The sequence below is a fragment of the Ovis aries genome, chromosome 12 (genome assembly GCF_016772045.2).
Source record: "Ovis aries strain OAR_USU_Benz2616 breed Rambouillet chromosome 12, ARS-UI_Ramb_v3.0, whole genome shotgun sequence".
Lineage (NCBI taxonomy): Eukaryota > Metazoa > Chordata > Mammalia > Artiodactyla > Bovidae > Ovis > Ovis aries.
In genome coordinates, this window is record NC_056065.1 from 25,671,260 (window position 1) to 25,695,739 (window position 24,480).

The following is a 24,480-nucleotide window of genomic DNA, read 5'->3' on the forward strand; positions in this document are numbered from 1 at the left end:
CCCGTGACTGCTCTGTGCTTTGCTTCTAAATCATCACACATCACAAGATTATATTCTCAGATGATCTACAGTCTAGTTATTTTGTTATGGCTGAAATGATCCAGCTTGTTTTTTATATGAAACTATCAAATCTGAGCCTCCTCTCCTCCTCTAAAATATGAAACATTCTTTATGCCTTGTGTGGGAGAAAGGCTCTCAGGCAGCATGCTGTTTATGCTGCTCATGTCAAGACAAGATATTCACCAGAATACCAACGTGAAACCTACAATAAACTAACCTGCTTGAGTTATTTTTCACATTTAAAAAGTTCTTTTTGATAGTAATTTTTTTTTATCTTAGGAGAGCTGAAATGTTTGCCTATTTTTTTTTTGTATTGCATAGTAAGATATTTTTTCTTCACAGAACAAAGGCCTACATTTTCTCTGAAAGTTACTAATCTCTGTGCTTTTTGCTTAAGATATATTTTCCAGCTTCTGATCTTCATTAAAAATTTTGGTAGTGTATGGATTGATAAGTAAATTTCATTCTGGATGACCAAAATGCTTTCTGGATTGTTGAGAAAATGCATATGATTACCTGGTTTCTAATTAAGCAAAGGACATAATGAATACAGAAATTTCTCAGATTAATTAATGCTTGTTTCCAAGGCATTTTATCACAGAAGTCGTATTTGCTACAGTAAGATCAGTCGACAGTTAAACAGAAAGTCTACTGTTCATTAAATTGAATGGCTCGCTGTGGGGGAAAACTCATTTATTTTCATTCCTTAAAAATATTTTTTGCTAATGCCAAGGAGAATCTTACCTTAGAAACTTGACAAAAAGAAATTTAAAACCTGTCCAGGAATAAGCTTGCATCTTAGCTTCTGGAGTGACCTCTACTGGTTTGGAGAACAGGGTGAGAAGCCAGTTACTGACATCTCTGAGTATTTAGCAGAAGTTTAGTACTCAGAGTTTAAAAGCAGAGAACAGTACAGCATGTCGCAGTCATATGAAAATATATTGAATCTCAGCTGTTGTTTCTTTCCTACAACCACAGTGGACGTGGTCCTTGGGGCTCATATAAATCAGCAGGAAAAATAGGATTTTGTGTATTGAATTTTACTTTGCAGACTACATTCCAAAGGTACATTTATTCTGTTTAATAAAAGATAGAGGTAATAGTAACACATTGTAAAAACAAACAAAAAAAAAATCACTTCTTCAGTAAGTATCTGTCAAGTACTCGCCAGCTACTAGATCTTCTTGAAGGATGTAAAAATTATAATAGAGCTTGTGCTGTTATGTGTAGATTAAGAGGGTGAGAGATGTGTACAAATGACTATGATAAAAAGTTAACATGTGCTGAGTGCCACAAGAGCGCTCTCAGGGTCATGTAACTTAGAAGAGGATGAAAGAATTCCTGTCTTAGGCAAGCAGAGAAGGCTTCATGGAAGATACGTTATTTGTCATGTGTTGTAAAGAATGGACGGGATGGTGGAAGTTGGAAATGTGAGCAAAGAGCGCTGCAAACAGAAGGAAGAGCATAAGTACTGAGCGGTTGTGTGCCAGTTTCTTTGGGCTAAAGCACACTCTGTTTGACAAGGGCACTGAATAGGAAGGGAAAGGACCCGGACATTGGAGGGTCTTGCATGCCAGCTAAGTAACGTGTTTAAACTTTACTTAGTGGCACGCAGGAGCCATTAGATGAGGCGCATCTTGATCAGATCTATCTGTTATGGTGAGAAGTCTAAAAGTTCTGTGTTGCTTTGATTGGAATTTTAGGGTACCATCGATTAGATCATGTCTGGTAGGCTGTTGCAGGTTTCCCTGCTGGCTCAGTGGTAAAGAATCCACCTGCGGTGTAGAAGATGAGGTTTGGGTCCCTGATCCAGGAAGATTCCCTGGAAAAGAAGATGGCAGGCCACTCCAGTATTCTTGCCTGGGAAATCTCATGGAGAGAAGAGCTTGGCGGGTTACAGTCCATGGGGTCACAAAGAGTTGGACATGATTGAGTGCCTAAACAAGTAGGCTGTTGCCATAATTCCAGGGCACAGTGCATAGAAGGTAAGAGAGGAAAGGGAGAGGAAAGGAGGGCTTATGTGACAATGGCTAGATCTTGAGAACAAATAAATAAGGGTAGATAGTGGTATAAAGGTCAAAGGTACAGGTCAGGTGTTCAATGAATAAATATTTAAGCTAAAATTTGGGGCTTAAGTGACTGAGTAAATAGAAATAGGAAAATCAAGAAGCTGTTTGAAGATGATAAGATAATTTGTAGTGGACATTACTGAGTTTGAACTGTTGGCAGGACATATATATTGAAATGTCCTTAGATAGCAAACATTGCAAAAATGGAACTTGGAAAGAAGTTGAATGGGATGACATAGGCAGGAAGCATAGAACAGAAAGGACAGGTGACAGAAGGCTTGGGACAGTGCCTGAGATTTAAAATAAGAGAGTTCAGAGGATCTGCTAAGAAAATGGAATAGATGTTAAAGAAGTAGTGAGTGTTAAAATGATGGGAACTGAGCAAGGAGAAAAGGAGATTGCCAGCGGGGTTGGGATATGAAGACATGTAAAGAAAATGAGTATTGAGAAAGGAATTTTGTTTCTGAAGTAACAGTTCTATTAGATGGTGAGTAAGATTGTTAGGGGCTTCCCTAGTGGCTGAGACGGTAAAGAATCTGTCTGCAGTGCAGCAGATGCGAGAGACATGGTTCCATCCCTGGGTCAGGAAGATCCCCTGGAGAAGGGAATGGCAACCCACTCCAGTATTCATGTCTAGAGAATTACATGGCAGAGGAGCCTGGTGGGCTACAGTCCATGGGGTTGCAAAGAGTCAGACCCTGCTGAGCGACTTTCACTTGGGCTTCCCAGGTGGTTCAGTGGAGAAAGAATCAGCTGCAATGCAGGCGACCTGGGTTTGATCCCTGGAGGAGGGCATGGCAACCCACTCTAGTACTCTGGAGAATCCCAGGACAGAGGAGCCTGGTGGGCTACAGTCCACGGGGTCACAAAGAGTCAGACACAACTGAAGTGACTGAGCATGCACTCACACAAGATTGTTAGAAGTTAATGAATGAGAGGAAGTGAGGCTTGAGTATTGCCTGGCAGTGAAAGGAAAGGAAGAGAGAGACCTGAACACCAGCAGGCCAAGACAAGGAATGACTTGGTTAGGCTGTGGGGAAAACTAAATATTTTTTTTCTAAGAAAATAAAGAAGTTTCTGGGGGGGAAAAGAGTTGTAGATGGACTTGGGGAGAAAGGGTGAGACAGGTTAAAGAAACAAAGCAATCTGGAACAGGTGGATCTAGAGGAGAGCTGTTCACTGAGCCTTCGTAGTGATGGGCATCTTCTCTTCTCTGCTCTGTCCAGTGCAAAAGCCATGAGCACGTAGCCCTGAGCGGGTAGCCCTGAGCACATGAAAATGTGGCAATTGCATTTGATTTTAATTACTTTAAATATAAGTAGCACATGTGGCTACTGGCTACCGCATTGGGTAGCACAGACCTAGTATGTAAGTAGTTAATTTAGGAAAGAGGCATGGACATTGTGAAAGATAGGGATGAGTTCCAGAAGAAGTGTGAGGTAGAGATGATACTACTTGCAAGCACTCATGGTCATTTCTTTTTCATAAAATAGATAGTATTTTTCATGGAGAAGGTTAAAAGATAGGGAGCATGGGAAAGATTTCCAGCAGTCCCTGTGGGGATTTTGGTGAAGAATCTGTGATAGATGAGATGAATCTCAGCAGCTTGGGGAAACCTCCAGAGATGAGAGTCTGCATTTGGTTTAGGTCTCCGCCTTCCTGTCTAATGACTTTTTTCAGTAGCATTCCCAAACCTGGAAGGAAGAAAAGATAGTGGGAAAGCAAGTTGAGGGGAGACCTTCGAAGGGCCAGCCCAGTAGAAGGCTTGTAAAGTAAATAAATGCTGACCATAAAATCTGAATCAAGGAAGTGCAAAGCAAGGAAAAGTAGAAGAGGCCTTGGTAAGGACTCCAGGGCTGGAGTGAAGAGCGAAAGACGGGTGAAGAGGTTCACCCTCAAGTTCCTTAGTGGTCGCACCGTGGAAGGTAAGCAGGGTCATCACATTTTCATTTGTAAGCATTGTAGTTTTTAAAGATAGTGTTTTCAACAGGAAATAAGATGTGAAAAGAAGGTGTAAGATATTTAAATGTGAATTATCAGGTGAGAGGAATATGTAAGACTGATGCACATATTTCCATCTTGATGGAAAGGAATTTTAGCATTATGGTTATTTTGTTTCTGTTCCAGTTTGCTTACTTTATTGTTTTTACTCCAAACTCACTGATTCAACTGTGACGGTATAGGTTTTTTTCTTAATCCAAATTTGAATAGTAAAACTGTGGTTCATTTTATCCATTTGAGTGATATGCAAATTCATAAAAACTGAATTCATAGTCAGGAGGGACCTGTGAGATTATTTCATCTAAGGTATGAAAGTGAACACGTTGGTTGCTCAGTCATGTCTGACCCTTTGCGACCCCATGGACTGTTGCCCACAGGCTCCTCTATCCATAGATTTTCTCCAGGCAAAAATACTGAAGTGAGTTGCTTTCCCTTCTCCAGGGGATCTTCCCCACCCAGGGATCGAACCTAAGTCTCCTGCATTGCAGGCAGGTTCTTTACCTTCTGAGCCACTGGGGAAGCCCCCATTGACTTTATAAATAGGAGGTCCTAAGCTCTGGATCAAGTGACTAGTTCATGGTGCAGAGCTGGTGAGTGGCAGAGCTGACACTGCACCTCAGGACTCCACTGAGTTACCAGTTCTGACTCTGACTTGAGCAGCGTAATGTTCCAGGCTGAAGTCTGTCATGTACCTAACAGTCTGTTCTCTAAAAACGCTAAAACACAAGGTAGGATGTTATCTGAAGAACTTTCTTGTCATTACTTTTTCTGAACTTGTACTTTCCAGTTACAAAGCTATTGACTTGACCATACTGAAATAGAAATCTGGCCGAAGCAGAACTCTCCCATCTACCTTAGACTGCAGTTTATTCACAGCCAGCTATTTTGAAACTTAACACACACACAAAGATTAATAGGTGGGACTTTTAAATGTCAATAAATATAACAACATCTGGAATCACATTCTGGACTGAGTTCAGATGTGGAAGAGTTTGTTACCCAGTGGGTGTTTTTTTCTTTCACTTTTTAAAAAGTACCACCTGTTGTGCGTCTCCGGCTAGTTCTTGTCTCTCTGTCCCTCTCCTGTGCTGTTCTGTCTTCCTAGTAATGAAGAAAGATACCTAAGTAATGTGATCTGAGAAAAACTAGGATTTTGTTTTCAGGAAACATCAGAACTTTGTAAGGTTACTAGTGTTTTCTTTTTCATTCTAATATGTTGAGAAACATACAAACCGATTGGAAATAATCCTGATTATTATCTATAAAATAATGATTTCACATGACAATACAAAAAGTGTACTTTAAATTGTAACTGTATTTTAATGTAGACCCATCTTTAAAAATTAACTTTTACTGAAGTATAGTTGCTTTACAGTGTTCAGCTAGTTTCTACTGTACAGCAAAGTGAATCAGCTATACATATACATAGATCCTCTCTTTTTTGGGTTTCCTTCAACACAGACCCATTTTTTAAAAAACTTTTTACTTTGAATTGGGGAATAGCCAGGTAACAATGTTGTAATAGTTTCAGGTGAACAGCAAAGGGACCCAGCCATACATATACCTATATCCATAATCCCCCAAACTCCTCTCCCATCCAAGCTGGCACATAACATTGAGCAGAGTTCTTGTGCTATACAGTGGGTCCTTGTTGGTTATCCATTTTAAATATAGCAGTGTATATATGTCTATCCCAAACTCCCTAACCACCCCTGACAACCATAAGTTCATTCTCTAAGACTGTGAATCCGCTTCTGTTTTGTAAGCTTATTTGCATCATTTCTTTTTAAATTCACGTATAAGGGATGTCATCCAATATAACATAGACCATTTTAAAATAAAGTGATTAAATGTACAAATTAGTGCCTTTGGTAAAAGGAGAAATAAGAGTTTACATATTTATGAGTTGGGAGTTCAAGTCTTTGGTTTCTGTGCACCTTAACTAATTTAAGAGGTTTCCTGGAGTAATTTATGGGATCCACACTCTAGAACCTTTGTTTACATATCTTAGAATGATGAGCGTAGTGAAATGGGGTTAGCTTTTTTACTAAACTAAAACAAAGTACTTTTCAGATGACCAAAGAATGATTAAATACCTTAATTTTAAATTTTTAATTAGAGGATAATTGCTTTACAATGTTGTGTTGGTTTCTGCCATACAACACTGTGAATCAGCCATAAATATATATATATTCCCTCCCTCTTGGACCTCCCTCCCATCGCCCAACCCAATCCTGCCCCTCTGGGCTGTCACAAAGCACGAGGTTGAGCTCCTTGTGTTACACAGCAACTGCCCACTAGCTATCTGTTTTACACATGGTAATGTGTACATTTCAATGAACTTTCTCAGTTTATCCCACCCTCTCCTTGCCCAGCTGTGTCCACAAGTCTGTTCTTTATGTCTGCATCTCTATTTCTGCCCTACAAATAGGCTCATCAGTATCACTTTTCTAGATTCCATATTTATGCATTATATACAATATTTGTTTTTTTCTCATTCTGATTTACTTCACACTATAACAGGCTGTGAGTTCATCCACATCACTAGAACTTGCTCAAATTCATTCCTTTTTGAGGCTGAGTAATATTCTTCTGTATATATGTACCACAATTTCTTTATCCATTCATCTGTCAGTGGACATATAGGTTGCTTCCATGCCCTAGCTATTATCAATAGTGCTGCAATCAATATTGGGGTACATGTGTCTTTTTGAATTATGGTTTTCTCAGTGTATATGCCCAGTAGTGGGATTGCTGAGTCATATGGTAGTTTTATTCCTAGTTTTTAAAGAAATCTCCACAGTGGCTGTATCAATTTACATTTCTACCAACTGTGCAAGAGGGTTCCCTCTTTTCCATATCCTCTCTGGCATATATTGTTTGTAGATGTTTTTATGATGGCTATTCTGACCAGTGTGAGGTGATACCTCACTGTAGTTTTGATTTGGATTTTAATTCTTTAATTCTCTGGGGTAGATTTTTAGGTGTTACAGCCTTTGCAATACATAAGGCATGAAGTCAGCATACCATAAGTTTGCAAGGACTGACTCTTTCAATATATTTACTTGATTAAATGTTTCTTATCCCTCCCATCCTCTTTTTCTTCCCCAAGATTGGCTCTTTTTAAGGGAAATTTAGAAGATACAGAGGTGAAAGTTACCTTTCCTGCCCTCCAGAAGCTTATACGTTGTCTTTAACACACTGGTTTTCAAAATGTGGGTTTCAGACCAGCAGAGTCAGCATCACCGGTGGTCTTTCAGAAAAGCAAATTCTCAGGCCCCATCCCAGATCCTCAGAATCAGAATCTTTGGGAATGAGCTGTAGCCATTCTGCCTTCTCCCAAACTTTCTAGAAGGTTCTGGTGCACACTCAGGTTTGAGAACCACTAGTCTGCTGCTGCTAAGTTGCTTCAGTCATGTCCAACTCCGTGCGACCCCATAGATGGCAGCCCACCAGGCTCCCCCGTCCCTGGGATTCTCCAGGCTATTCCATCCTGGAGTGGGTTGCCATTTCCTTCTCCAAGAATTTTATACCTTTCTTATTTTTCTATCAGGAACTTCCCAGGTGGCGCTAGTGGTAAAGAACTTGCCAATCAATGCAGGAGACATAAGAAATGCGGGTTCGATCCCTCGGTCAGGAAGATCCCCTGGAGGAGGAAATGGCAACCCATTCCAGAATGCTTGCCTGGAGAATCTCATGAACAGAGGAGCCTGGTGGGCTGTAGTCCATGGGGTCACAAAGAGTTGGTCATGACTGAAACAACTTAGCATGTACACAAGCATTTCTCTATCAAGGTAAAATCCACATATCATAAAATTCACTATTTTAAAGTGTACAATTCAGTGAGTTTTAGTGTATTTACAAAGTTATGAAACCATCAGCACTGCCTAATTCTAGAACATTTCTGTCACCCCAAAAGAAACTCAGTACCTGTTAGCAGTCACTCTCTCTGTCCTCTGTCTCTGCCCCCCAGCCCCTGGCAGCTACTAATCTATAGATACACTTTATCTGTATGGATTTGACTATTCTGGATATTTCATGCAAATGGATCATATGATATGTGACCTTTTGTGTGTGGCTTTCACTTCGCATAGTGTTTGCAAGGTTCATCCATGTTGTAATATATATCAGTGCTTTTATCCCTCCTTATGTCTAATAATATTCCATTGTATACATGCGCTACATTTTGTTCATCCATGCAACACTTGATGGACATTTGAATTGAGTTGATGCCTTAGTTGTTGTGAATAATGCTACTGTGAACATTAGTTATAAGTTCTTTCATGAACATAACATTTTTAGTCCTCCTGGGTATATACAGTTGATTCACCTTATTTGTGGTAGTTACAGTCTTTAAAGTCTCTGCAAACACTGCATTAACGCATGCTAAGTCACTGCTCTGCAGGTAAATACAGGCTTAGGTTCCTTCAAGCCTCTGGTCACATTTGTGACATCCAATCAGTACATGCCCTTGTTTTTGTGTGTTTCTGTTTAAAGATATCTTACCAACTATATGGGGCTTCCTCACTGGTGCAGTTGGTAAAGAATCCGCCTGACAATGCAGGAGACACAAGAGACATGGGTTCGATCCCTGGGTCAGGAGGATCCCCTAGAGCAGAAAATGGCAACCCACTCCAGTGTTTCTTGCCTGAAAAATTCTGTGGCTGAGGACCCTGGTGGGCAACAGTCTATGGGGTGCAAAAAGTTGAACATGACTGAGCACGTATCTAATATCTATTGTTGACTCATTAACACTGAACTCATACCAGCAGCACTATAAAGCGGAAGTGAAGTCACTCAGTCGTGTCCGACTCTTTGCGACCCCATGGACTGTAGCCTACCAGGCTCCTCCCTCAATGGGATTCTCCAGGCAAGATCACTGGAGTGGGTTGCCATTTCCTTCTCACTCCTAAATACAGCTTATTGAGCACATGTATTTTCTCTATAAGGCACATCACAGCCTTCTTGAGCTTTGAAACTCCAAACAACACTGTACATGACGCTTCAGGACCATTTTAAACAGTGAAATTGCCAACAAAAAGCATGAAAATGTGAAAAACGTGGCACCAGAATAGACTGCAAAAGGAACACTTGTTTTCAGGGTGAGAGCTGAAACAAGAAGGCAGTATGTCACCTTGCTGAACCTCACCTGGGAACTTGTGTGTTAGAGGACTCAAATTTCCCCCTATTCTCTGTATGTTCACACTGAAGGACTAAGAAACACCAAGAAGATTGTTTGGGGATTACAAACAAATTTTAGCATGTAGGCATATTTGCAAATATGGAATCCACAAATAATAAGGTTCAACTGTACCTGGGAGTAAAATTGCTGTGTCATATGGTAACTCTTTGTTTATTTTTTGAGAAACTGCTGGACCGTTTTTCATAGTGGCTATACTGTTTTACATTCCCACCAATGTTGTATGATGTTCCAGTTTTTCCTTGCCAACTCTTCTTCTCTCCCTCCTTCCCTTCTCCTTTCCTGACTTTCCTCTCCCCTTCCTTCCTTTCTTCTCCCCCTCCCTTATTCCTTCCTCTCTCTTTTTGACCGTAGCTATCATGTGTTAGTCACCAACTCTTTGCGACTCAGCTTCCTCTATCCTTGAGATTCTCCAGGCAAGGATACTGGAGTGGGTTGCCGTGCCTTCTGCCAGGGGATCTTCCTGATCCAGGGATCAAACCCGAGTCTCCTGTGGCTCTTCCATTGCAGGCAGGTTCTTTACCTCTGAGCCACCAGGGAAGCCCTAGGTATCCTTGTGACTGTCAAGTGGTCTCTCATTGTGGTTTTAATTTGCATTTCCTTAATAACTAGTGATGCTGAGCATCCTTTTATGTGTATATTGGCCATCTGTATATTTTCTTTAGAAAAGTCTCTATTCTAAAACTTTGCCTGTTTTTAAATTGGATTATTTGTCTTTTTATTGTTGAGTTGTAAGTTTTATATATTACGATTTCTAGCCTCATAGATATGTGGTTTGCAAATATTTTCTCCCATTCAAAAGGTTTTTTCACTTTCTTGATAGTGTTCTTCAATATATAAAAGTTTTTTATTTTGATGAAGCCCAATTTCATCTATTTTTTTCTTTGACTGCTTGTATTACCTTCTTTAACTTTGAAATTGCTATCAATACAGCCCATTGTAAAAGTTGTTTATACATTTTTATTAAAGTCATAAAAAGTTAGATTTCATGGATTCAGTAAATTATCTCTTATTTGCTGATAGCTGTCATAGGTAATTTTAAAGCATTTATTTGCAGGTATTTATAAGCTTTTTATGTTGTTGTGACCATGGAATTTAAAATACTGGCATCAACAGGACCACAAATTTATAAAAAGCAGTGTCAAATTCATCTAACTGTTTTTGTTAAGGACAATTGAAGAGAAACACTTAAAACTGCTTTAAATAATACTTTCTTTTTTAATAAAGAAGGCTGTCTCTTTGAAAAACTATGAACTTTCTGCCTTAAAAGCAGTCTCAAGAGCCATTTGTGAAAGAACACAAGAATCCCCGGAACTTGGAAATAAACACGATTGGTGTTTATTTGTGTTAGTTTAAATGCAGTAGCCCTATGTGTCAGAAAACTGAATCTGCAACACTTAAGTTAGGCTAAGCAAGCAAATAATGTCAGCTAACATGGCTTTAATCTACTAAGTAACTTTAAGTCCAAAAGATCAAAGGAAGTTATAACTAAAAACAGTCCTTCGTGCAATTTCCCTGTAGAAGCAGGAAAAGGCTAGAAATTACATGTCAGCTTCATATCCTGGCTTGCTGACCTTGTGCTCAGATCAAGCCCCTCTGTATGCCAGCTGTTACCATTACCGAGACCTTGCCCCCAGGGGTTAAGTTGGAGAGAACGTCTCCTGTCCTATAGGAGAGCAAACTCGAAAGTCCCAGCCCCTAACATGCCTAATTCAAAGCACTCTGCATGTGCTTGTCATTCGCTCTGTCCTGCCGCTCGAGGAGCTGCTCCTGCGACTCTCTGGTCGCCCTCTGCTGTGCTGTGCTCCTGCGGCCACTTTCGGCTGTTGCTACTGCAGTCACTTGCAGACCAAACCGAACCAGGAACGTGCTTCTCTTAGCAGAAAGGTAATACATTTACTCACGTTGCTGTGAATGTATTTGGGGAGAATTTCTTTTAAAGCTGAACTTTGCTGTGTGCTTCTCAGATTAAATTTAAAATTCTAGTTCACAGTTTTCTTTCAGTGTAAGCTTTGAACGGCATCTGAATGCATTAAAATGCCTCATGAAGTGTTTTGAATGTTAGTCTAGCACGGTAGGGTAAGGTAAGCTGTTTCTTAAGGTTTATTCTAATGTGCTTCCTTTATGAAGTTGGAAAGAAACCTCAGATGTCAAGTTGTTTAGCTGTTTCATGCTTTGAGCTTCTTTTTAAATCACTTTCTAATCAGAAAAGTCAGAAAATAAATGCTTCTCTCATTGCCAGTTGGTCAAAAAATAGATGTAGAATTGTAGGAAGTGCTTTAATTACTTTTTGTGAATTAAATGTTGTAAGAAAATAATAAAATATTAACATCTTCCAGCTTTTAAAAAGAGAAATTGGGAACTAAGTTTGGGAGCCAAGCTTCCATAGCAAGTTTAATTTTTATCAATGTTCGTTTTAAACACAGAGCTTGCTCTACACTCTCAAGTTGTTTTTGAGATGATTAAATGTTTCATGTATTATGTTCATTTTAATGGTGGCAATAAGAGCTACATTATAATTGGATTTATTACCCATAGTAGAAAGCAGAATGTATTTGCCATGTTTACTTTTGCTCAGAATTAAAGTGGATGCTTTATATGTGACTGGTAGAAAATTTCAAACTAGATTAACTTGTGAAATATTTTTACGTTTTGTAGCAAAATGTGAAAATTTTCTAAACCAAGTGGGTAAAATATTTGCAAAAACTGGAGTATATCATGCAAATCATGGACAGAACATAAATGATTTTTTCAGGGATAATGTAAAAAATGGACAGCATACTTTACAGTTTGCTAAAATTTTCTGTAATAGGTATTCCTGTTGAAAAGAAAAGAATGAATATGTCCTGTTTACCCACAAGAGGGTTATCTTAGATAATAGTATTTATACTTAAGAAAACTCCAGTTCCCTTTGATGGCTGGGAAGTCACTAAACTGTGTAAATAAACTCTAGAATGTTCTACTGGTAGACAGTGGCTTTACCACTTCCCATGGTTTTAATGTCTGCTGACACATTTCTACTTTTTAAAGTATTAAACAGTCTTGGCATTATTTTTAAAATATCATTAAAAAAATTATTATACTTTAAAAATTACATCTCTTAATAAACTATCCTATGCTTTCATTGTCAAATCTTGAGTATTTTATTCGTTGATTATACTTCATTTGTCAGTTTTTGTTTTAGTATACGAAGATAAGACAGTATTTTTTTATGTGTCTTCTGTTTCATATAGCTTGCATCTTAGACATGGATTATAGAAGTATGAGCAAGAGCTATTTGAATTGATTATGAAAGGTGCATAATGTTTAAGAGTCTAAAATGATTGACCTACAAAGCAATGTAGTAAAATACATGTTAACCTTGCCTCGGTCCGGGAAATGATATGTATTATAAAATGGACTTGTCCAAAATTTTAGTCTAGTTCCAGTTGTCTTTTTAGTGTTTATTAAACCACTCAACTCTTTTTTGGTAACGGGAGATCTGCCTTTCAGTGTTTGCTGTGCATCAGTTCTTTGCCTTTCATTCTAACTACTTTGATTTCTGGGATTGGATCAGAGCCACCCTCAGCAGTACAACTCTTACAGCTCAGTATGGGTGATGGAAGCCTTGACATACTGACTATACGAAGATTTCTGATTTTTCAAAAATTGCAGTTCCTTATCGCATCCTAACACGGGAAAGAAAACTGAGTGTTTAGGATCAAGACAAATGAACTGCTTAACCTCTCAGCCTTTTGGAAAAATATAAAGCAAAAGAACTATATATATGAATAAAGCAAGACTTGGGGAACAGGGTGGCCCTTTGTTCTCTCTCCGTTAATTTCTATTCTTTTATCATTTTAATCACTATTCAACAGGCTCACTTATTTCAGGCTCACGTATTAGATTCCAAAAACACTATTCACAGGGAACATGGTAGGTACTTATTGTATGCTTGCTAAATAAGGACACTCACCTATTGAACTGAAAAATACAATTTAATTACCTTTGTGAGCAAATGAAATTCCCACTTGAACAATGTAAATGGAATTTCAGTTCACCTGATACATACAGGAAAGAAAACAGCAGAATTCACAAGCATTTATAATGGTAATTTAAGTAAGGAACAGAAAAAGATTTATGGAAGATGTACCCAGACTCTTGCTAAGGGTTACTTTACTGATCCAATTCAAGTAAGAAAAAAGCAATCAAAATTTGATGTTTTTCTAAGCTGAAAGTAAATCTCAGTGTCCTTTATTTAAGTAAAAAGATGTCTTCAATTGTGTCTCATACAAATACCTTGAGATATGTCTTCCAAGTTGCTCAGTAGACTAAAGGATACCCCTGAGACTTGATTTGCTGAACTCTGCAGGGAAGAACCCATTTGGGGAGCTGCTTGAGGAAATTTGATTTGCTGCTTCTCAAACTTCACGGAACAGCAGGGAGCGGAGCCTGGTGTCAGATGCTTAGCATTGGTGGGAAAAGCTTAGATAATTCTTAAGTGTAGGATGAAGAAACAACAGGTTACCATTTAAATCAAACAACTTTCAAGTGCTTAATGATGATTGATCTCAGGTTTTGGCTTTATGGAAGACGTTTTAAAAATTCCTTCACATTCTTTTGCTTCGCAGTATGTGGATGTAGAATTTTCTTATTTTGATTTATCTCTGTGATGATGTTTTCCTTTCAGCTGCTAAATTTTGAGGTTTTGAGATGTGTGAAATATTAAACATTCATGGTGTCTTTAGACTTGCTTGTGATCTTTGTTCAACAGCATGAGTCAAGCTCAGTCATATGATTCTGTTTCTACTGGGGAAGAGCTATAGTGATACAGACAGATTGCTCAATGCTTTATGATTTTAATTGGAGCAGAATAATTTCAGATGAAATCTTATGACCTAAAGATAGATCTATCACATCTTGGGGGTTCTGTTTATTACCAAAGCATCTTGTGATTAATTGTTTTTTTTTCTTTTAGTGGGATACGAGGCTAGATTAGGAGGTCTGGTTTCTGGAGGCTGTCTGACTCTAGAAATGGAACGTTTAAAATGCTTAAAATGCAATCAGAAGGCTTTTTCTTTCTTTTTCCTTTCCTCTTCCTTCCTTCCTTCCTCCCCTCTCTTTTTTTTTTCCTTCTTGCTTTCTTCCTTCTTTCTCTTTCTCCCTTTTTTTCCTTCTCTTTTTTGGCAGAAAGCTTTAGGGAGCATGCTCTTTTAATAGAGAGGCTTGGGACTTCACACTGGAGATTGACCAGGGGTTGGGGAGATATTTTTTACTTGAGGGTTAAATAAACTTGTTAGTGAAATTGGCCATATCCTATACTCTATTCAGATGATCCATAAGTATGGGCTTGGCCAAAGAGTTCACTCAGGTTTTTGCATAACATCTTATGACCAACCCAATAACTGAGACCATGTGGCAAGTTGTTTTATATATCCACAACATTGTTCCACATGAATTTCACACTGTTGCCTCCCAAACTAATGTGTTGTTGAGGATTTCTCTTCCCGGCACCCTTGTCCCCACCCTTATAACTTCAGTGGTAACCCAAAAAGAAGTAAAACTAATCCAAATACTATAATACATGTCTAACATGAAGTACCAGGTCCAAATGTTTTAGAATATACAGTAACAGTCTGCATTTCAAGCAATATTTTCTGAAACAGTATTGAATATTTTGAGAGTTAGTTGCTTGCTCTTATAACTTGATCAGCATTAATTAAATAAAGTATAAATCAGTAGTTCTCAATCCTAGCTGCACATTAGAATCATCTGGGGAGTATTTAAATAATGCTAATGCCCATACCCCATTACAATATGAATTAAATCATAACCTCTGGGACCAGCGCCCAGTGTCTGTAATTGTTTCGTATTACCGAAGTGACTCTAGTATGTAGAAGGAGCTGAAACCGCTGTAATAGACTTGTAACTTTGTGAATATTTGTTATATTGAGTATGTTGTTCCCTTCAAGACTTGCAGCAAAGTCCAGATGAATGTCTCAGCTGATTTTTCAGTTAGATAACAACTTTTTAGAGGGCTTTCTAGAATTTTTTTGAAAGACAAGAGATTGACATTTTTTTTAAAAATTGAAGTATAGTTGATTTACAGTGTTGTGCCGGTCTCCACTGTACAGCAAAGTGACTCAGTTATACATATGTATACTTTCTTTTTTTAAGTGTGCTTTTCCATTATGGTTTATCACAGGATATTCAGTATGGTTCCCTGTACTGTACAGTAGGACCTTGTTTATCCATTCTAAATGTGATAGTTTACATCTACCAAACCGAGACTCCTTCAACATATCTGATTATAGAAACTTCTCTAGTTTCATTTTGCATATTCTTAGTTATGCAAATGAACATAAAATCTTCAGATTTAGGGTTAAAAATTGTTCCCGCATAATATAATTGAAACTCATCTGAAATAGGAATCTGAAAACAAAAGAATACTTTCTCTTTTTTAAGAGCATTGATGCTTATGGATATAATATTTTCAAGTGTGGGGAGAAGTGGTGAATATTTTGTGGAACGATGATTTTGGTGGATAAACTTGGAAAAGAGAGCTCTAAAAACTGCTTTAATAGCTACAGTATAGTGATAGGGCTCTTGAAATGTATTTTTAGATAGAGAAGTGTTTATATTGGAAAGAGAATGTTCTCGACTGTTATTTATCCCAGACTATAAAAGATAAACTTTCTTACACCCACATTTCTCTTCTCACATAGACCTGCTACCAAAGGTACATCAGATATAAAACAAGAGAAAAATGAGAGTAATGTTTCCACAGCAGTAAAATTCCTATCACTCAGTCCTATAATATGAAACTCAGCTAACTCACATCTAGCAATAAGACTATTTTCCAAATTCAGGGTCTTCAGATTTGCTATGGCACTATATATCTTCTAACATTGTTTAAATCTTATCTGTCAATACAGTTTTGTAAATTGGGGCAAGGACAAAACTGTATCTGCTCATTTAAATTTTTCTTCTGTATCATTGCGCTGTTTGTAAATATTATGATTGTTGTTTAGTTGCTAGGTCAGGTCCAACTCTTGTGCAACCCCATGGACTGTAGCCCACCAAGCTCCTCTGTCCATGGGATTTCCTGGGCAAGAATACTGGAGTGAGTTGCCATTTCCTTCTTCAGAGGATCTGCCTGATCCAGGGATCGAATCTGTGTCTTCTGTATTGGCAAGCAGAATCTTTACCACTGAATGGACATGAATTTGAGCATACTTCAGGTGATAATAGAGGACAGAAGAGCCTGGCATGCTACAGTTCATGGGGTCACAAAGAGTTGGACACGACTTAGAGACTGAACAAAAACAGCAAGTATTATGAATGGTTTTTGTAAAAGTGAAGCATATACCAATCTATCGGTGCCTTTATCAATATATATCTTGTGTGTGATCCTATTTAAGAAGTTATATAAAAACATTAGGTGTATTTCATTTCAAAGATGTGGTTTGTTATTATAAGTTGAAACTACCTTCTTGATAATATAAAGTTAAAGGAAACAGTGAGTTTTCATTGTACAAGAATAGTGATTCCTTGCTTTCAGACTGCCTAGAACTCAGTTTGCTTTCTCATGGTGTGATGGAAAGCATAGTAGTACCTAATGGGTTCTTACAAAATGTTTGCTTAGTAGTATAGATTCTCAAATGTATAACATTGTTTCCTTAAGAAAATGGCTTCTAATTTATTGCAGTTTATGATTTAAGGGAAATGATATCAATAATGCCTTATGTCTGTAGAGTTCTTTGCAACACATAAAATGCTTATAGGTGATTAAATGAAGATATTTAAAGTGCTCTTATTGAAGGAGAGTTTTACCATAGAAACTTCATGAACTCAAAGAAAAATAAGAAAATTTAATTTGTCTCAGAAGGGAAGAAGATTGTTTCTTTATTTAAGACTATACTTTTTAGTTCCTTAAAAGGACCTGATTCATTGATTAAAGATACAGATTTTGCTGCCAGGTAACAATTACATTATTTTAAAATAGTCCAAATACTACATGACAACCAAAATCAATCCATCACCTTGCTTTTTACTGTTTGCATTTTGTGATACATGGGTGGATAGCACTTCTTTTAACTCAGTGAAATATGTCTCTCACACTCTTGAATCCTGAATTGTACCATTTAAAACTGTCTTGGGAAATATCGAGTTCAGAGGATATTTTTCATGTGGACCTTCAGACTGAATTTTATATCAGTATCCTTCAGTGGTCCTATAAAAGCTAGTTGAACTTGGCATTGCCCTAGAAGCATCTTGAGATTGTTAGAGAAGCCTTACTTTTAGAGACATGCTGGTCTGAGATTAAATCCCAGCATGTGATTTGGATTAGTTACACTATATTTTTGACCTTCAGTTTTCTCTAAAATGGGTTTAATAAGATCTTTGTAGAGGTATTGTGAGGGAAGTGTCTGACACAGTGAGATGTTAAAAAAACCCAAAACACATACACACACATTTGGATAGCCCTTTGAAGTTAGTTAGCCCTCTAAGTAGTTAGAGACGAAACCTGGCTGGTGTCTTTCCACTATCCAGTTTTAATAGCTCCACTGTAGAAGTTACCTCAGATTTTCTTTGTCATTTCTCTGGTGCATTTAGAGAAGCTATTTATTCTCTGGCCATAGCACTAAATATTAATAGGTCATTTTGGTACCAGTGATAAGAAATGAGACCATCAAACAATTTTAGGGGACTGATTTCATATCAAAACAGGTTTGGTGCATAATGAATAGAGGTACTCCCAAACTGCCTTTATACCTGGAGTGGAGAAAAAAAAAAAGACTTCAGGTGCTTTGTATCTGAAGATCCAGTCTTCCTCTCTAGGAAGGAAGAATTCCTATTTTCCAATATCTAGTACACTTGAAAGAAAAAGATTGTCACATGCAGTTACCTGGGCAAGGTGCTTCAATTCACATATATTACACTAAAAAGATTAAAATCTGATGGGTTGCTATTCCTATGCACACAACTGTTTAGGGGCCTGAAACAAGCCATAATTAAACTTGGTTATCAATTAGAACTTCTTCTGTTAAAATTTGTTACTCTTCTGTCTTAATTAGAAAAATGGACCTTTTGTTTCTCTGTTAATTGTTATCTTGTCTGCTTTCATTGGGCATCATTTTGCCATTGCTTAGGCCTAATTCTCTTGAAGCCTCCCCGCCTAGTTGTGTCTTTGCCTTGCTATACAAAGTATTTTTTTGAACCAACAGTATGGAAGATTGGAAGATTTTGTCACCCCACTCCGAATGGACTGTATCAGAATCTACATTTTAGCAGCATCCTCAAGTGATCCCTATGTTTGAAAAATACCATATCAGTGTTGTGTATTTTGTCTAATAAAACTGTGTAATAGGGAACATCACTCTTCTTGAAAAAGCTGATTGTCTACAATATGGAATCTTGTTTTTGATACAGTCTTGCCATTTATTGTTAAGTTTGGTGTTATGAATCTAATGAAGCAAAGGGTTGTTCTGGAATACATTGTCTGAGCTTATGGAATGTAGTTTAGCAGAAAGCCCTCAAAACCTCAGCATCAGACTTCCTGACCTTAACTATTTGAGGCTCTGTGCCTCAAGTTTTTCTTTGGCAAAGTAGAGCCACAATGCCTGCCACACCTGTTTTTCTGAGGGCTATTAGGAGGATCAACTCGAGTGAGATCATGTGTGTGAAAGTGTTTGGCAATACCAAAGAGGTGTGCCATTGTAACTGTTGATGTGGATGAAGATGTTCCTTCAGGCTATCTGAGCCTCGTGTTTGTCAAGGGTAGTGATGACTCCGCTGAGTGGTTACTGTGGTAATTGGAACATGTCTGTGTAGTCTCTTCAACATTACATATAGATTTTAACTTGACAGTTTTTTGGCCATACCAGCAGTTCTGGCTTCCAATTACAAGGAGTTACCATGAGGTTTTTGTAACCCTTTTATTAATATTAATAGTGTGATTGCATCTTTTGGGTGGGTTGTATGTCACTAACAGACTTTAATAAATGATATGTTGATGAATAACATTTCCATAATTTTCTCAGTTCCTACTATGATTATATGATAGCATTTTCAATGAGATACTACTTTTAGTCTTAGAAGCAGGGTAATTTCCTTTTATCTTACAGGTGTTAGTGTCCTGAGCCCCAAGCCAGAGTAGGATGTAATTGTTTGAACCTTCTAATCACGTGAACTCCGATGACTTTTCTCTTTACATTTGATTGGAACACCTCTATATTTCTCCTCTGTTTCTGTTTAATGCTTATGAAACTAGTCGTAGTAATTTTGGTTCACAGATAGCTTTGGTCCAACAAATAATAATTTATGTTTCCCCAAATTTGGACGCAATGAGATTGAAAACCATTTTCTAAAAGTTTGTATTCATCTGCTCTTTCTCCTTAGCTAGGTTTTGATTTCCTGCTTTATCCAGTTATTTGATATATTGTGTAGGGTGTTATTATAAGAGAGCTGATATATACTGGAAGACAAACAATTTAAAATGCATCCAGTGAATAGATGACTATTAATCCTTTAAGGTAAAGTAAGTTTGTTTCTGTTCTTGCATTTTAATAATTATCTTCTGTTCATTATTAGTCACCATGCTAGAAACTTTACATGTTGTTTCATTAATATTTTATTACTATGAAAGTAGCACATTTATAGTAAAAGTTGCAAGCAGTACAAAAAGTAAAATATGAGTCTTCTCTATACTTCCAAATGGCCCAGGGCAACACTCTAGCAGGAAACAGTGTAAGCATTTTCCCATATTCTTCTGGAAACTATCTACATATATACACTAGCCATATATGTGAGTCTTCCCCACTTTTTCAGTGAAATGTGTTCATACTGCATTGGCTTTTCTGCACCTGGATTTTATTCACATATGAAGAGGTGTTACTTTGGACTTCTTTCCCTAGAAGTAATCCTGATTTAACTCACTCTTTTTTATTGTACAGAATACCAAATTTATGGATATGACAGAATTTAAGTCCCTATTGATAATTTCTGGACATTTATCTTTACACATGGCTGAAGTATATCCAAACTGTGTAAACCCTAGTAGAATTGTGAGTCAAAGGATGCTGCTGCTGCTGCTGCTAAGTCGCTTCAGTCATGTCTGACTCTGTGCAACCCCATGGACTGCAGCCCACCAAGCTCCTCTGTCCATTGGATTTTCCAGGCAAGAGTACTGGGGTGGGGTGCCATTGCCTTCCCCGGAGTCAAAGGATGAGGGTATTTTAAATTTTGAATAGTAATGCCATGTTGCTCTTTCAGAAGGTTATGTTAGTTTGCTTTTCAAACAAATTTTACTCTAAATAGAGTCAAGACTTTGAGATTCTAATAATGTAAATAATTTGACCCTCATTCTCAACAACTAGTAGAGTCACCTTTAAAATTTAGACTCATCCAGGCCATTTCTTCTAAGCTACAGATATCACTGATGCCATTTTAAAACAGTTTGGCTTTGAAACCAGGAAGCATCATTTCATATTTTTTAAATATTCTCCTCACTTAAGCAATAATAATAATTCTTTCATTGTAAATACCTAACCCTTTATGGTTTAAAACATATTTTTACATTCTCAGAGTAATCATATGAGGTGGACATTGATTTGTACCCTGATTTACATTTGTGAAGAACTGAGGCCCAAAGAAAAAAAAAAATCTTAAATTTTAAAATGTAATCCAAAGATGGTCCTTGGCCCAAGGCCTTATAAGCCTCAGAACAGATAAAGCACTCAGAACATAAAAGTGCTAGTAGAAAGGTTGAAATAGGAGGTGTGAGATTAGTGGCTTTGGATATATTGATATTGGCCTGTTATTCTCATGAACAACAGGAAATACACACTAAAATACTGGCTATTGGGCCTCACCACATCTCAAGCCAGAGCCTCAAGAATAGCTTTCTTTTGGCAATCCCTGTGTGTTATGGCCCTGGGGAAAACAGGTGATTTCAACATAGCTCTTCTAAAGTCATTCATTATATTTGTTTTTTTTTTTTTTAACTTTTTATTTTTACTTTATTTTACTTTATAATACTGTATTGGTGGATTCATGTCAATGTATGGCAAAACCATTCATTATATTTGATCCAAGACTTATTTTAAACTTCCAATATAAATAATAACTGTCACTGCATTTGTAATCACATAGCATTACATTTGTCACAATAGTTCCTTTTTATAATGTTGAATCTTCCTCTAGCTCATCACTTTCACTGTTCTTTCTGACTGAGATCAATTTTTTTTTTCACTTGTTTCAGTGAAAAAACTTCAGTGAAAGTTCTAAAGAAACAAAGTCTTTCTCTTTGTGGCCTTAAAGTCAACTCTTGACTTTAGATGGAAAATTTGCCATTGTCCTGGTCACCTGAATTCTTACACAGATACATTAATTGAACTTAATCTGTAAACATTTCTGAGAACAATTTTGTGCCAGCTTTTGCTTTTTCATCATTTTTAACTTATAATCTGCAGCTTATTTATATGTCAATTTGATTGTTCCCAGTTTATGCTTAAAGAAACTGAATCTTAGAAAGCTCATGTGAGTTACTTCAAATACAAACCAAAGTCACAGTTCAATTATTCTTTACTATCCACTCATACCTACTTCATTACAAGAAGTCTCCAAGTTACCAAACAAGTTATGTTCCAAAAGTTCATTTGTAAGTAAGTTATTTGGCACTTAAACTGCAATTTACCACACCGGGGGGAAAAAATGTTATAAATCGTGATTAGGTCCCTTGGCTGACCTGCAAAAATCTATTTAACTCTTATGTAACTACAAAATGATGCTTTGGCAATAAAAACAAGAGAGAATGGTAGCTGTCATTCTTGTTACACAGAAAAAGAGAAATTGTTTTTCCTGATGAGAAATAGAGTCAATGAGAAGACAGGGAAACAGAGACATTTTGGATCATCTAGAGGGGGCCTCAGGGTACTTTCACGAGCAATCAGGGTTGAGGTCACTCTGTCTGAAAGTCAGTTTCACCTGAACCTTGAGGATTTTTGTTAGATACTTCTCCCTAGCCTAACTCACCTGATACCTATGATTAGCGGCAGTAGGAGTGATTGAATTAAACCAAAATAGACTCTCTGAAATGATATTAACCCACCTAGTATGGTCAGAACAAACCAGTAGACCCAAAAAAGCGTATTCCTATTCTGTCTGTCTTGATAAAAGGGCCAAGAGGAGGTCCTGATTTTCTCAGCAGATCTCATCAGCGCCAGTAGCTTGGCTGAGGTCCGTAGAGGAGTCTTGGGAACATGAGTCATGGGTAAAGGCAAGAGAAAGCATGTGCCTTCCGTGATTTCTCTAGAGCATTTGTACAACGAGAGTTTCTGATGCTGAGAAATGACTACATTTTTATCTCATCAAGTGATTACTTCTTACATTTTCTAGGTGGTCTTTCACTTAACCGTGAATATAAACATCTTAAGTTTCAGTTAACTTTTCATGAAGTCCAATGCCTTTTTAGATGGCCCCTGATTAGTATGTTTTATCACTTTCAGAACATTTGCACACAGCTTTTTGTTTTGTTAACAACAGAAGAAAGGATATATCCTTCAGTAAATGGAAACTTAAGGGAGCAGATCTTGCTGAGATGGCAGATTAAGAAAGGGATAGAAAGAAAATTAGAGTCTGTGCCTCCAGGATCAGTTTAGGGCTCTTAACCAGTTTATCTACACTATCTTCCCACTAGTTGGATAATACATTTAACTACAAATGCTCTGTGTTGGGGATATCATTTGAATGTTTTTTAGTGGGTATTTATACCTGGAGTGATTTAACTGAAGGACAGGGCATTTTACTACAATTTAAAATCTTTCTCAGTGGTCATTATAATAGGAACTTGGGACTAGCAGACCACTTTTCAAAAGTGATGCTAAGGCTGATGAGAGAAGTAGCATCTACTTGATTTATATATACGTTTGATATTTATAAATGTTATATCTTTTCCACTAAAATCATGGTGTCGCAAAGAGTCAGACACGACTGAGCAGCTGAACTGAACTGAACTGAACAATGATGTTCCTTGGAAGAATAGCTGTGCAAACTTAGACAGTGTTTTAAAAAGCAGGGACACCACCTTGCCAACAAAGGTCTGTTTAGTCAAAGCTATGGTTTTTCCAGTGGTCATGTATGGATTGAGAGTTGGACCATAAAGAAGGCTGAGCACCAAAGAACTGATGCTTTCAAACTGTGGTGCTGGAGAAGACTCTTGAAGGTCCCTTGGACAGCAAGGAGATCAAACCAATCAATCCTAAAGGCAATCAACCCTGAATATTCACTGAAAAGACTGATGCTGAAGCTGAAGCTGCAATACTTTTGGCTATCTAATGCAAAGAGCTGACTCATTGGAAAAAGCCCTGATGCTGGGAAAAATTGAGGGCAAGAGGGGAAGGGGGCAACAGAGGATGAGATGGTTGGATGATATCACTGACTCAATGGACATGAGTTTGAGGAAACTCAGGGAAATAGTGAAGGACACAGAAGCCTGGTGTGCTGCAGTTCATGGGGTCACAAAGTTGGACATGACTTAGCAACTGAACAACCACAACAACAAAGAGTATCTTCTGGGTATTAGTATTCAGATTGAAACATGCATTGTTCTGGCATTCTCTGCTCAGAAAGGTCCCTGTTGAGTAGTTTATAATCTGGGTGAAAATATGCATAGGAATTGTCCTCATGGGGGATGATTTCTTCTGGTACCTGTGTGTCTGCCAGAGGTGGGGAGGGACTGGAGAGAGATTTCTCCTGAAGTTGCTTTGTCTACTCTGAAGAATGCTATGCCAGAGGGTTAGTGAGCCAAACAGTGGTTTTCTTTTTTATTCTTGGCATCATGTGTAGGTCAAATAGCATTGATGATCAATAGCATTGATGAACCAATAGCATTTGATGATCCATTTTTCTTACTGCATTTCCAGCTTTTGTATGTGTGTTGGTCAGAAGGTGGTAAAGTAAGAAAGAAGGTTGTTTTTGCTTTTGTTTGTTGACCAGGCAGAAAAAAATATTACTGGTAATTTGAACATTAATTTTTCCTCTATATTTAAGGCCTGGACCCTTTGATAGAAGGGAAAAAATTAATTTAAAAATCTCACTTGAAGCAAATCCCAGCCATAGTACTATTCTTATGTGCAAGCAATACTACCCTATAGGACATAACATAGAAAA

The 24,480-nt window shown here is 37.6% G+C and overlaps 1 protein-coding gene across 5 annotated transcripts in view; it reads left to right on the forward strand.

Moving 5' to 3' along the window:
* The window catches only part of DISP1 (dispatched RND transporter family member 1), a 244,318-nt gene that overhangs the window by 159,501 nt on the left and 60,337 nt on the right, over positions 1-24,480 (forward strand). The window contains exon 2 of one of the 5 annotated variants that reach the window (XM_060396336.1): positions 7,684-7,924. The exons of the other annotated variants lie outside the window; for them this stretch is intronic. The gene's annotated coding sequence lies outside the window, so the exon portion shown is untranslated. The remainder of the gene's footprint in view (positions 1-7,683; positions 7,925-24,480) is intronic. 5 annotated transcript variants of the gene reach the window in all.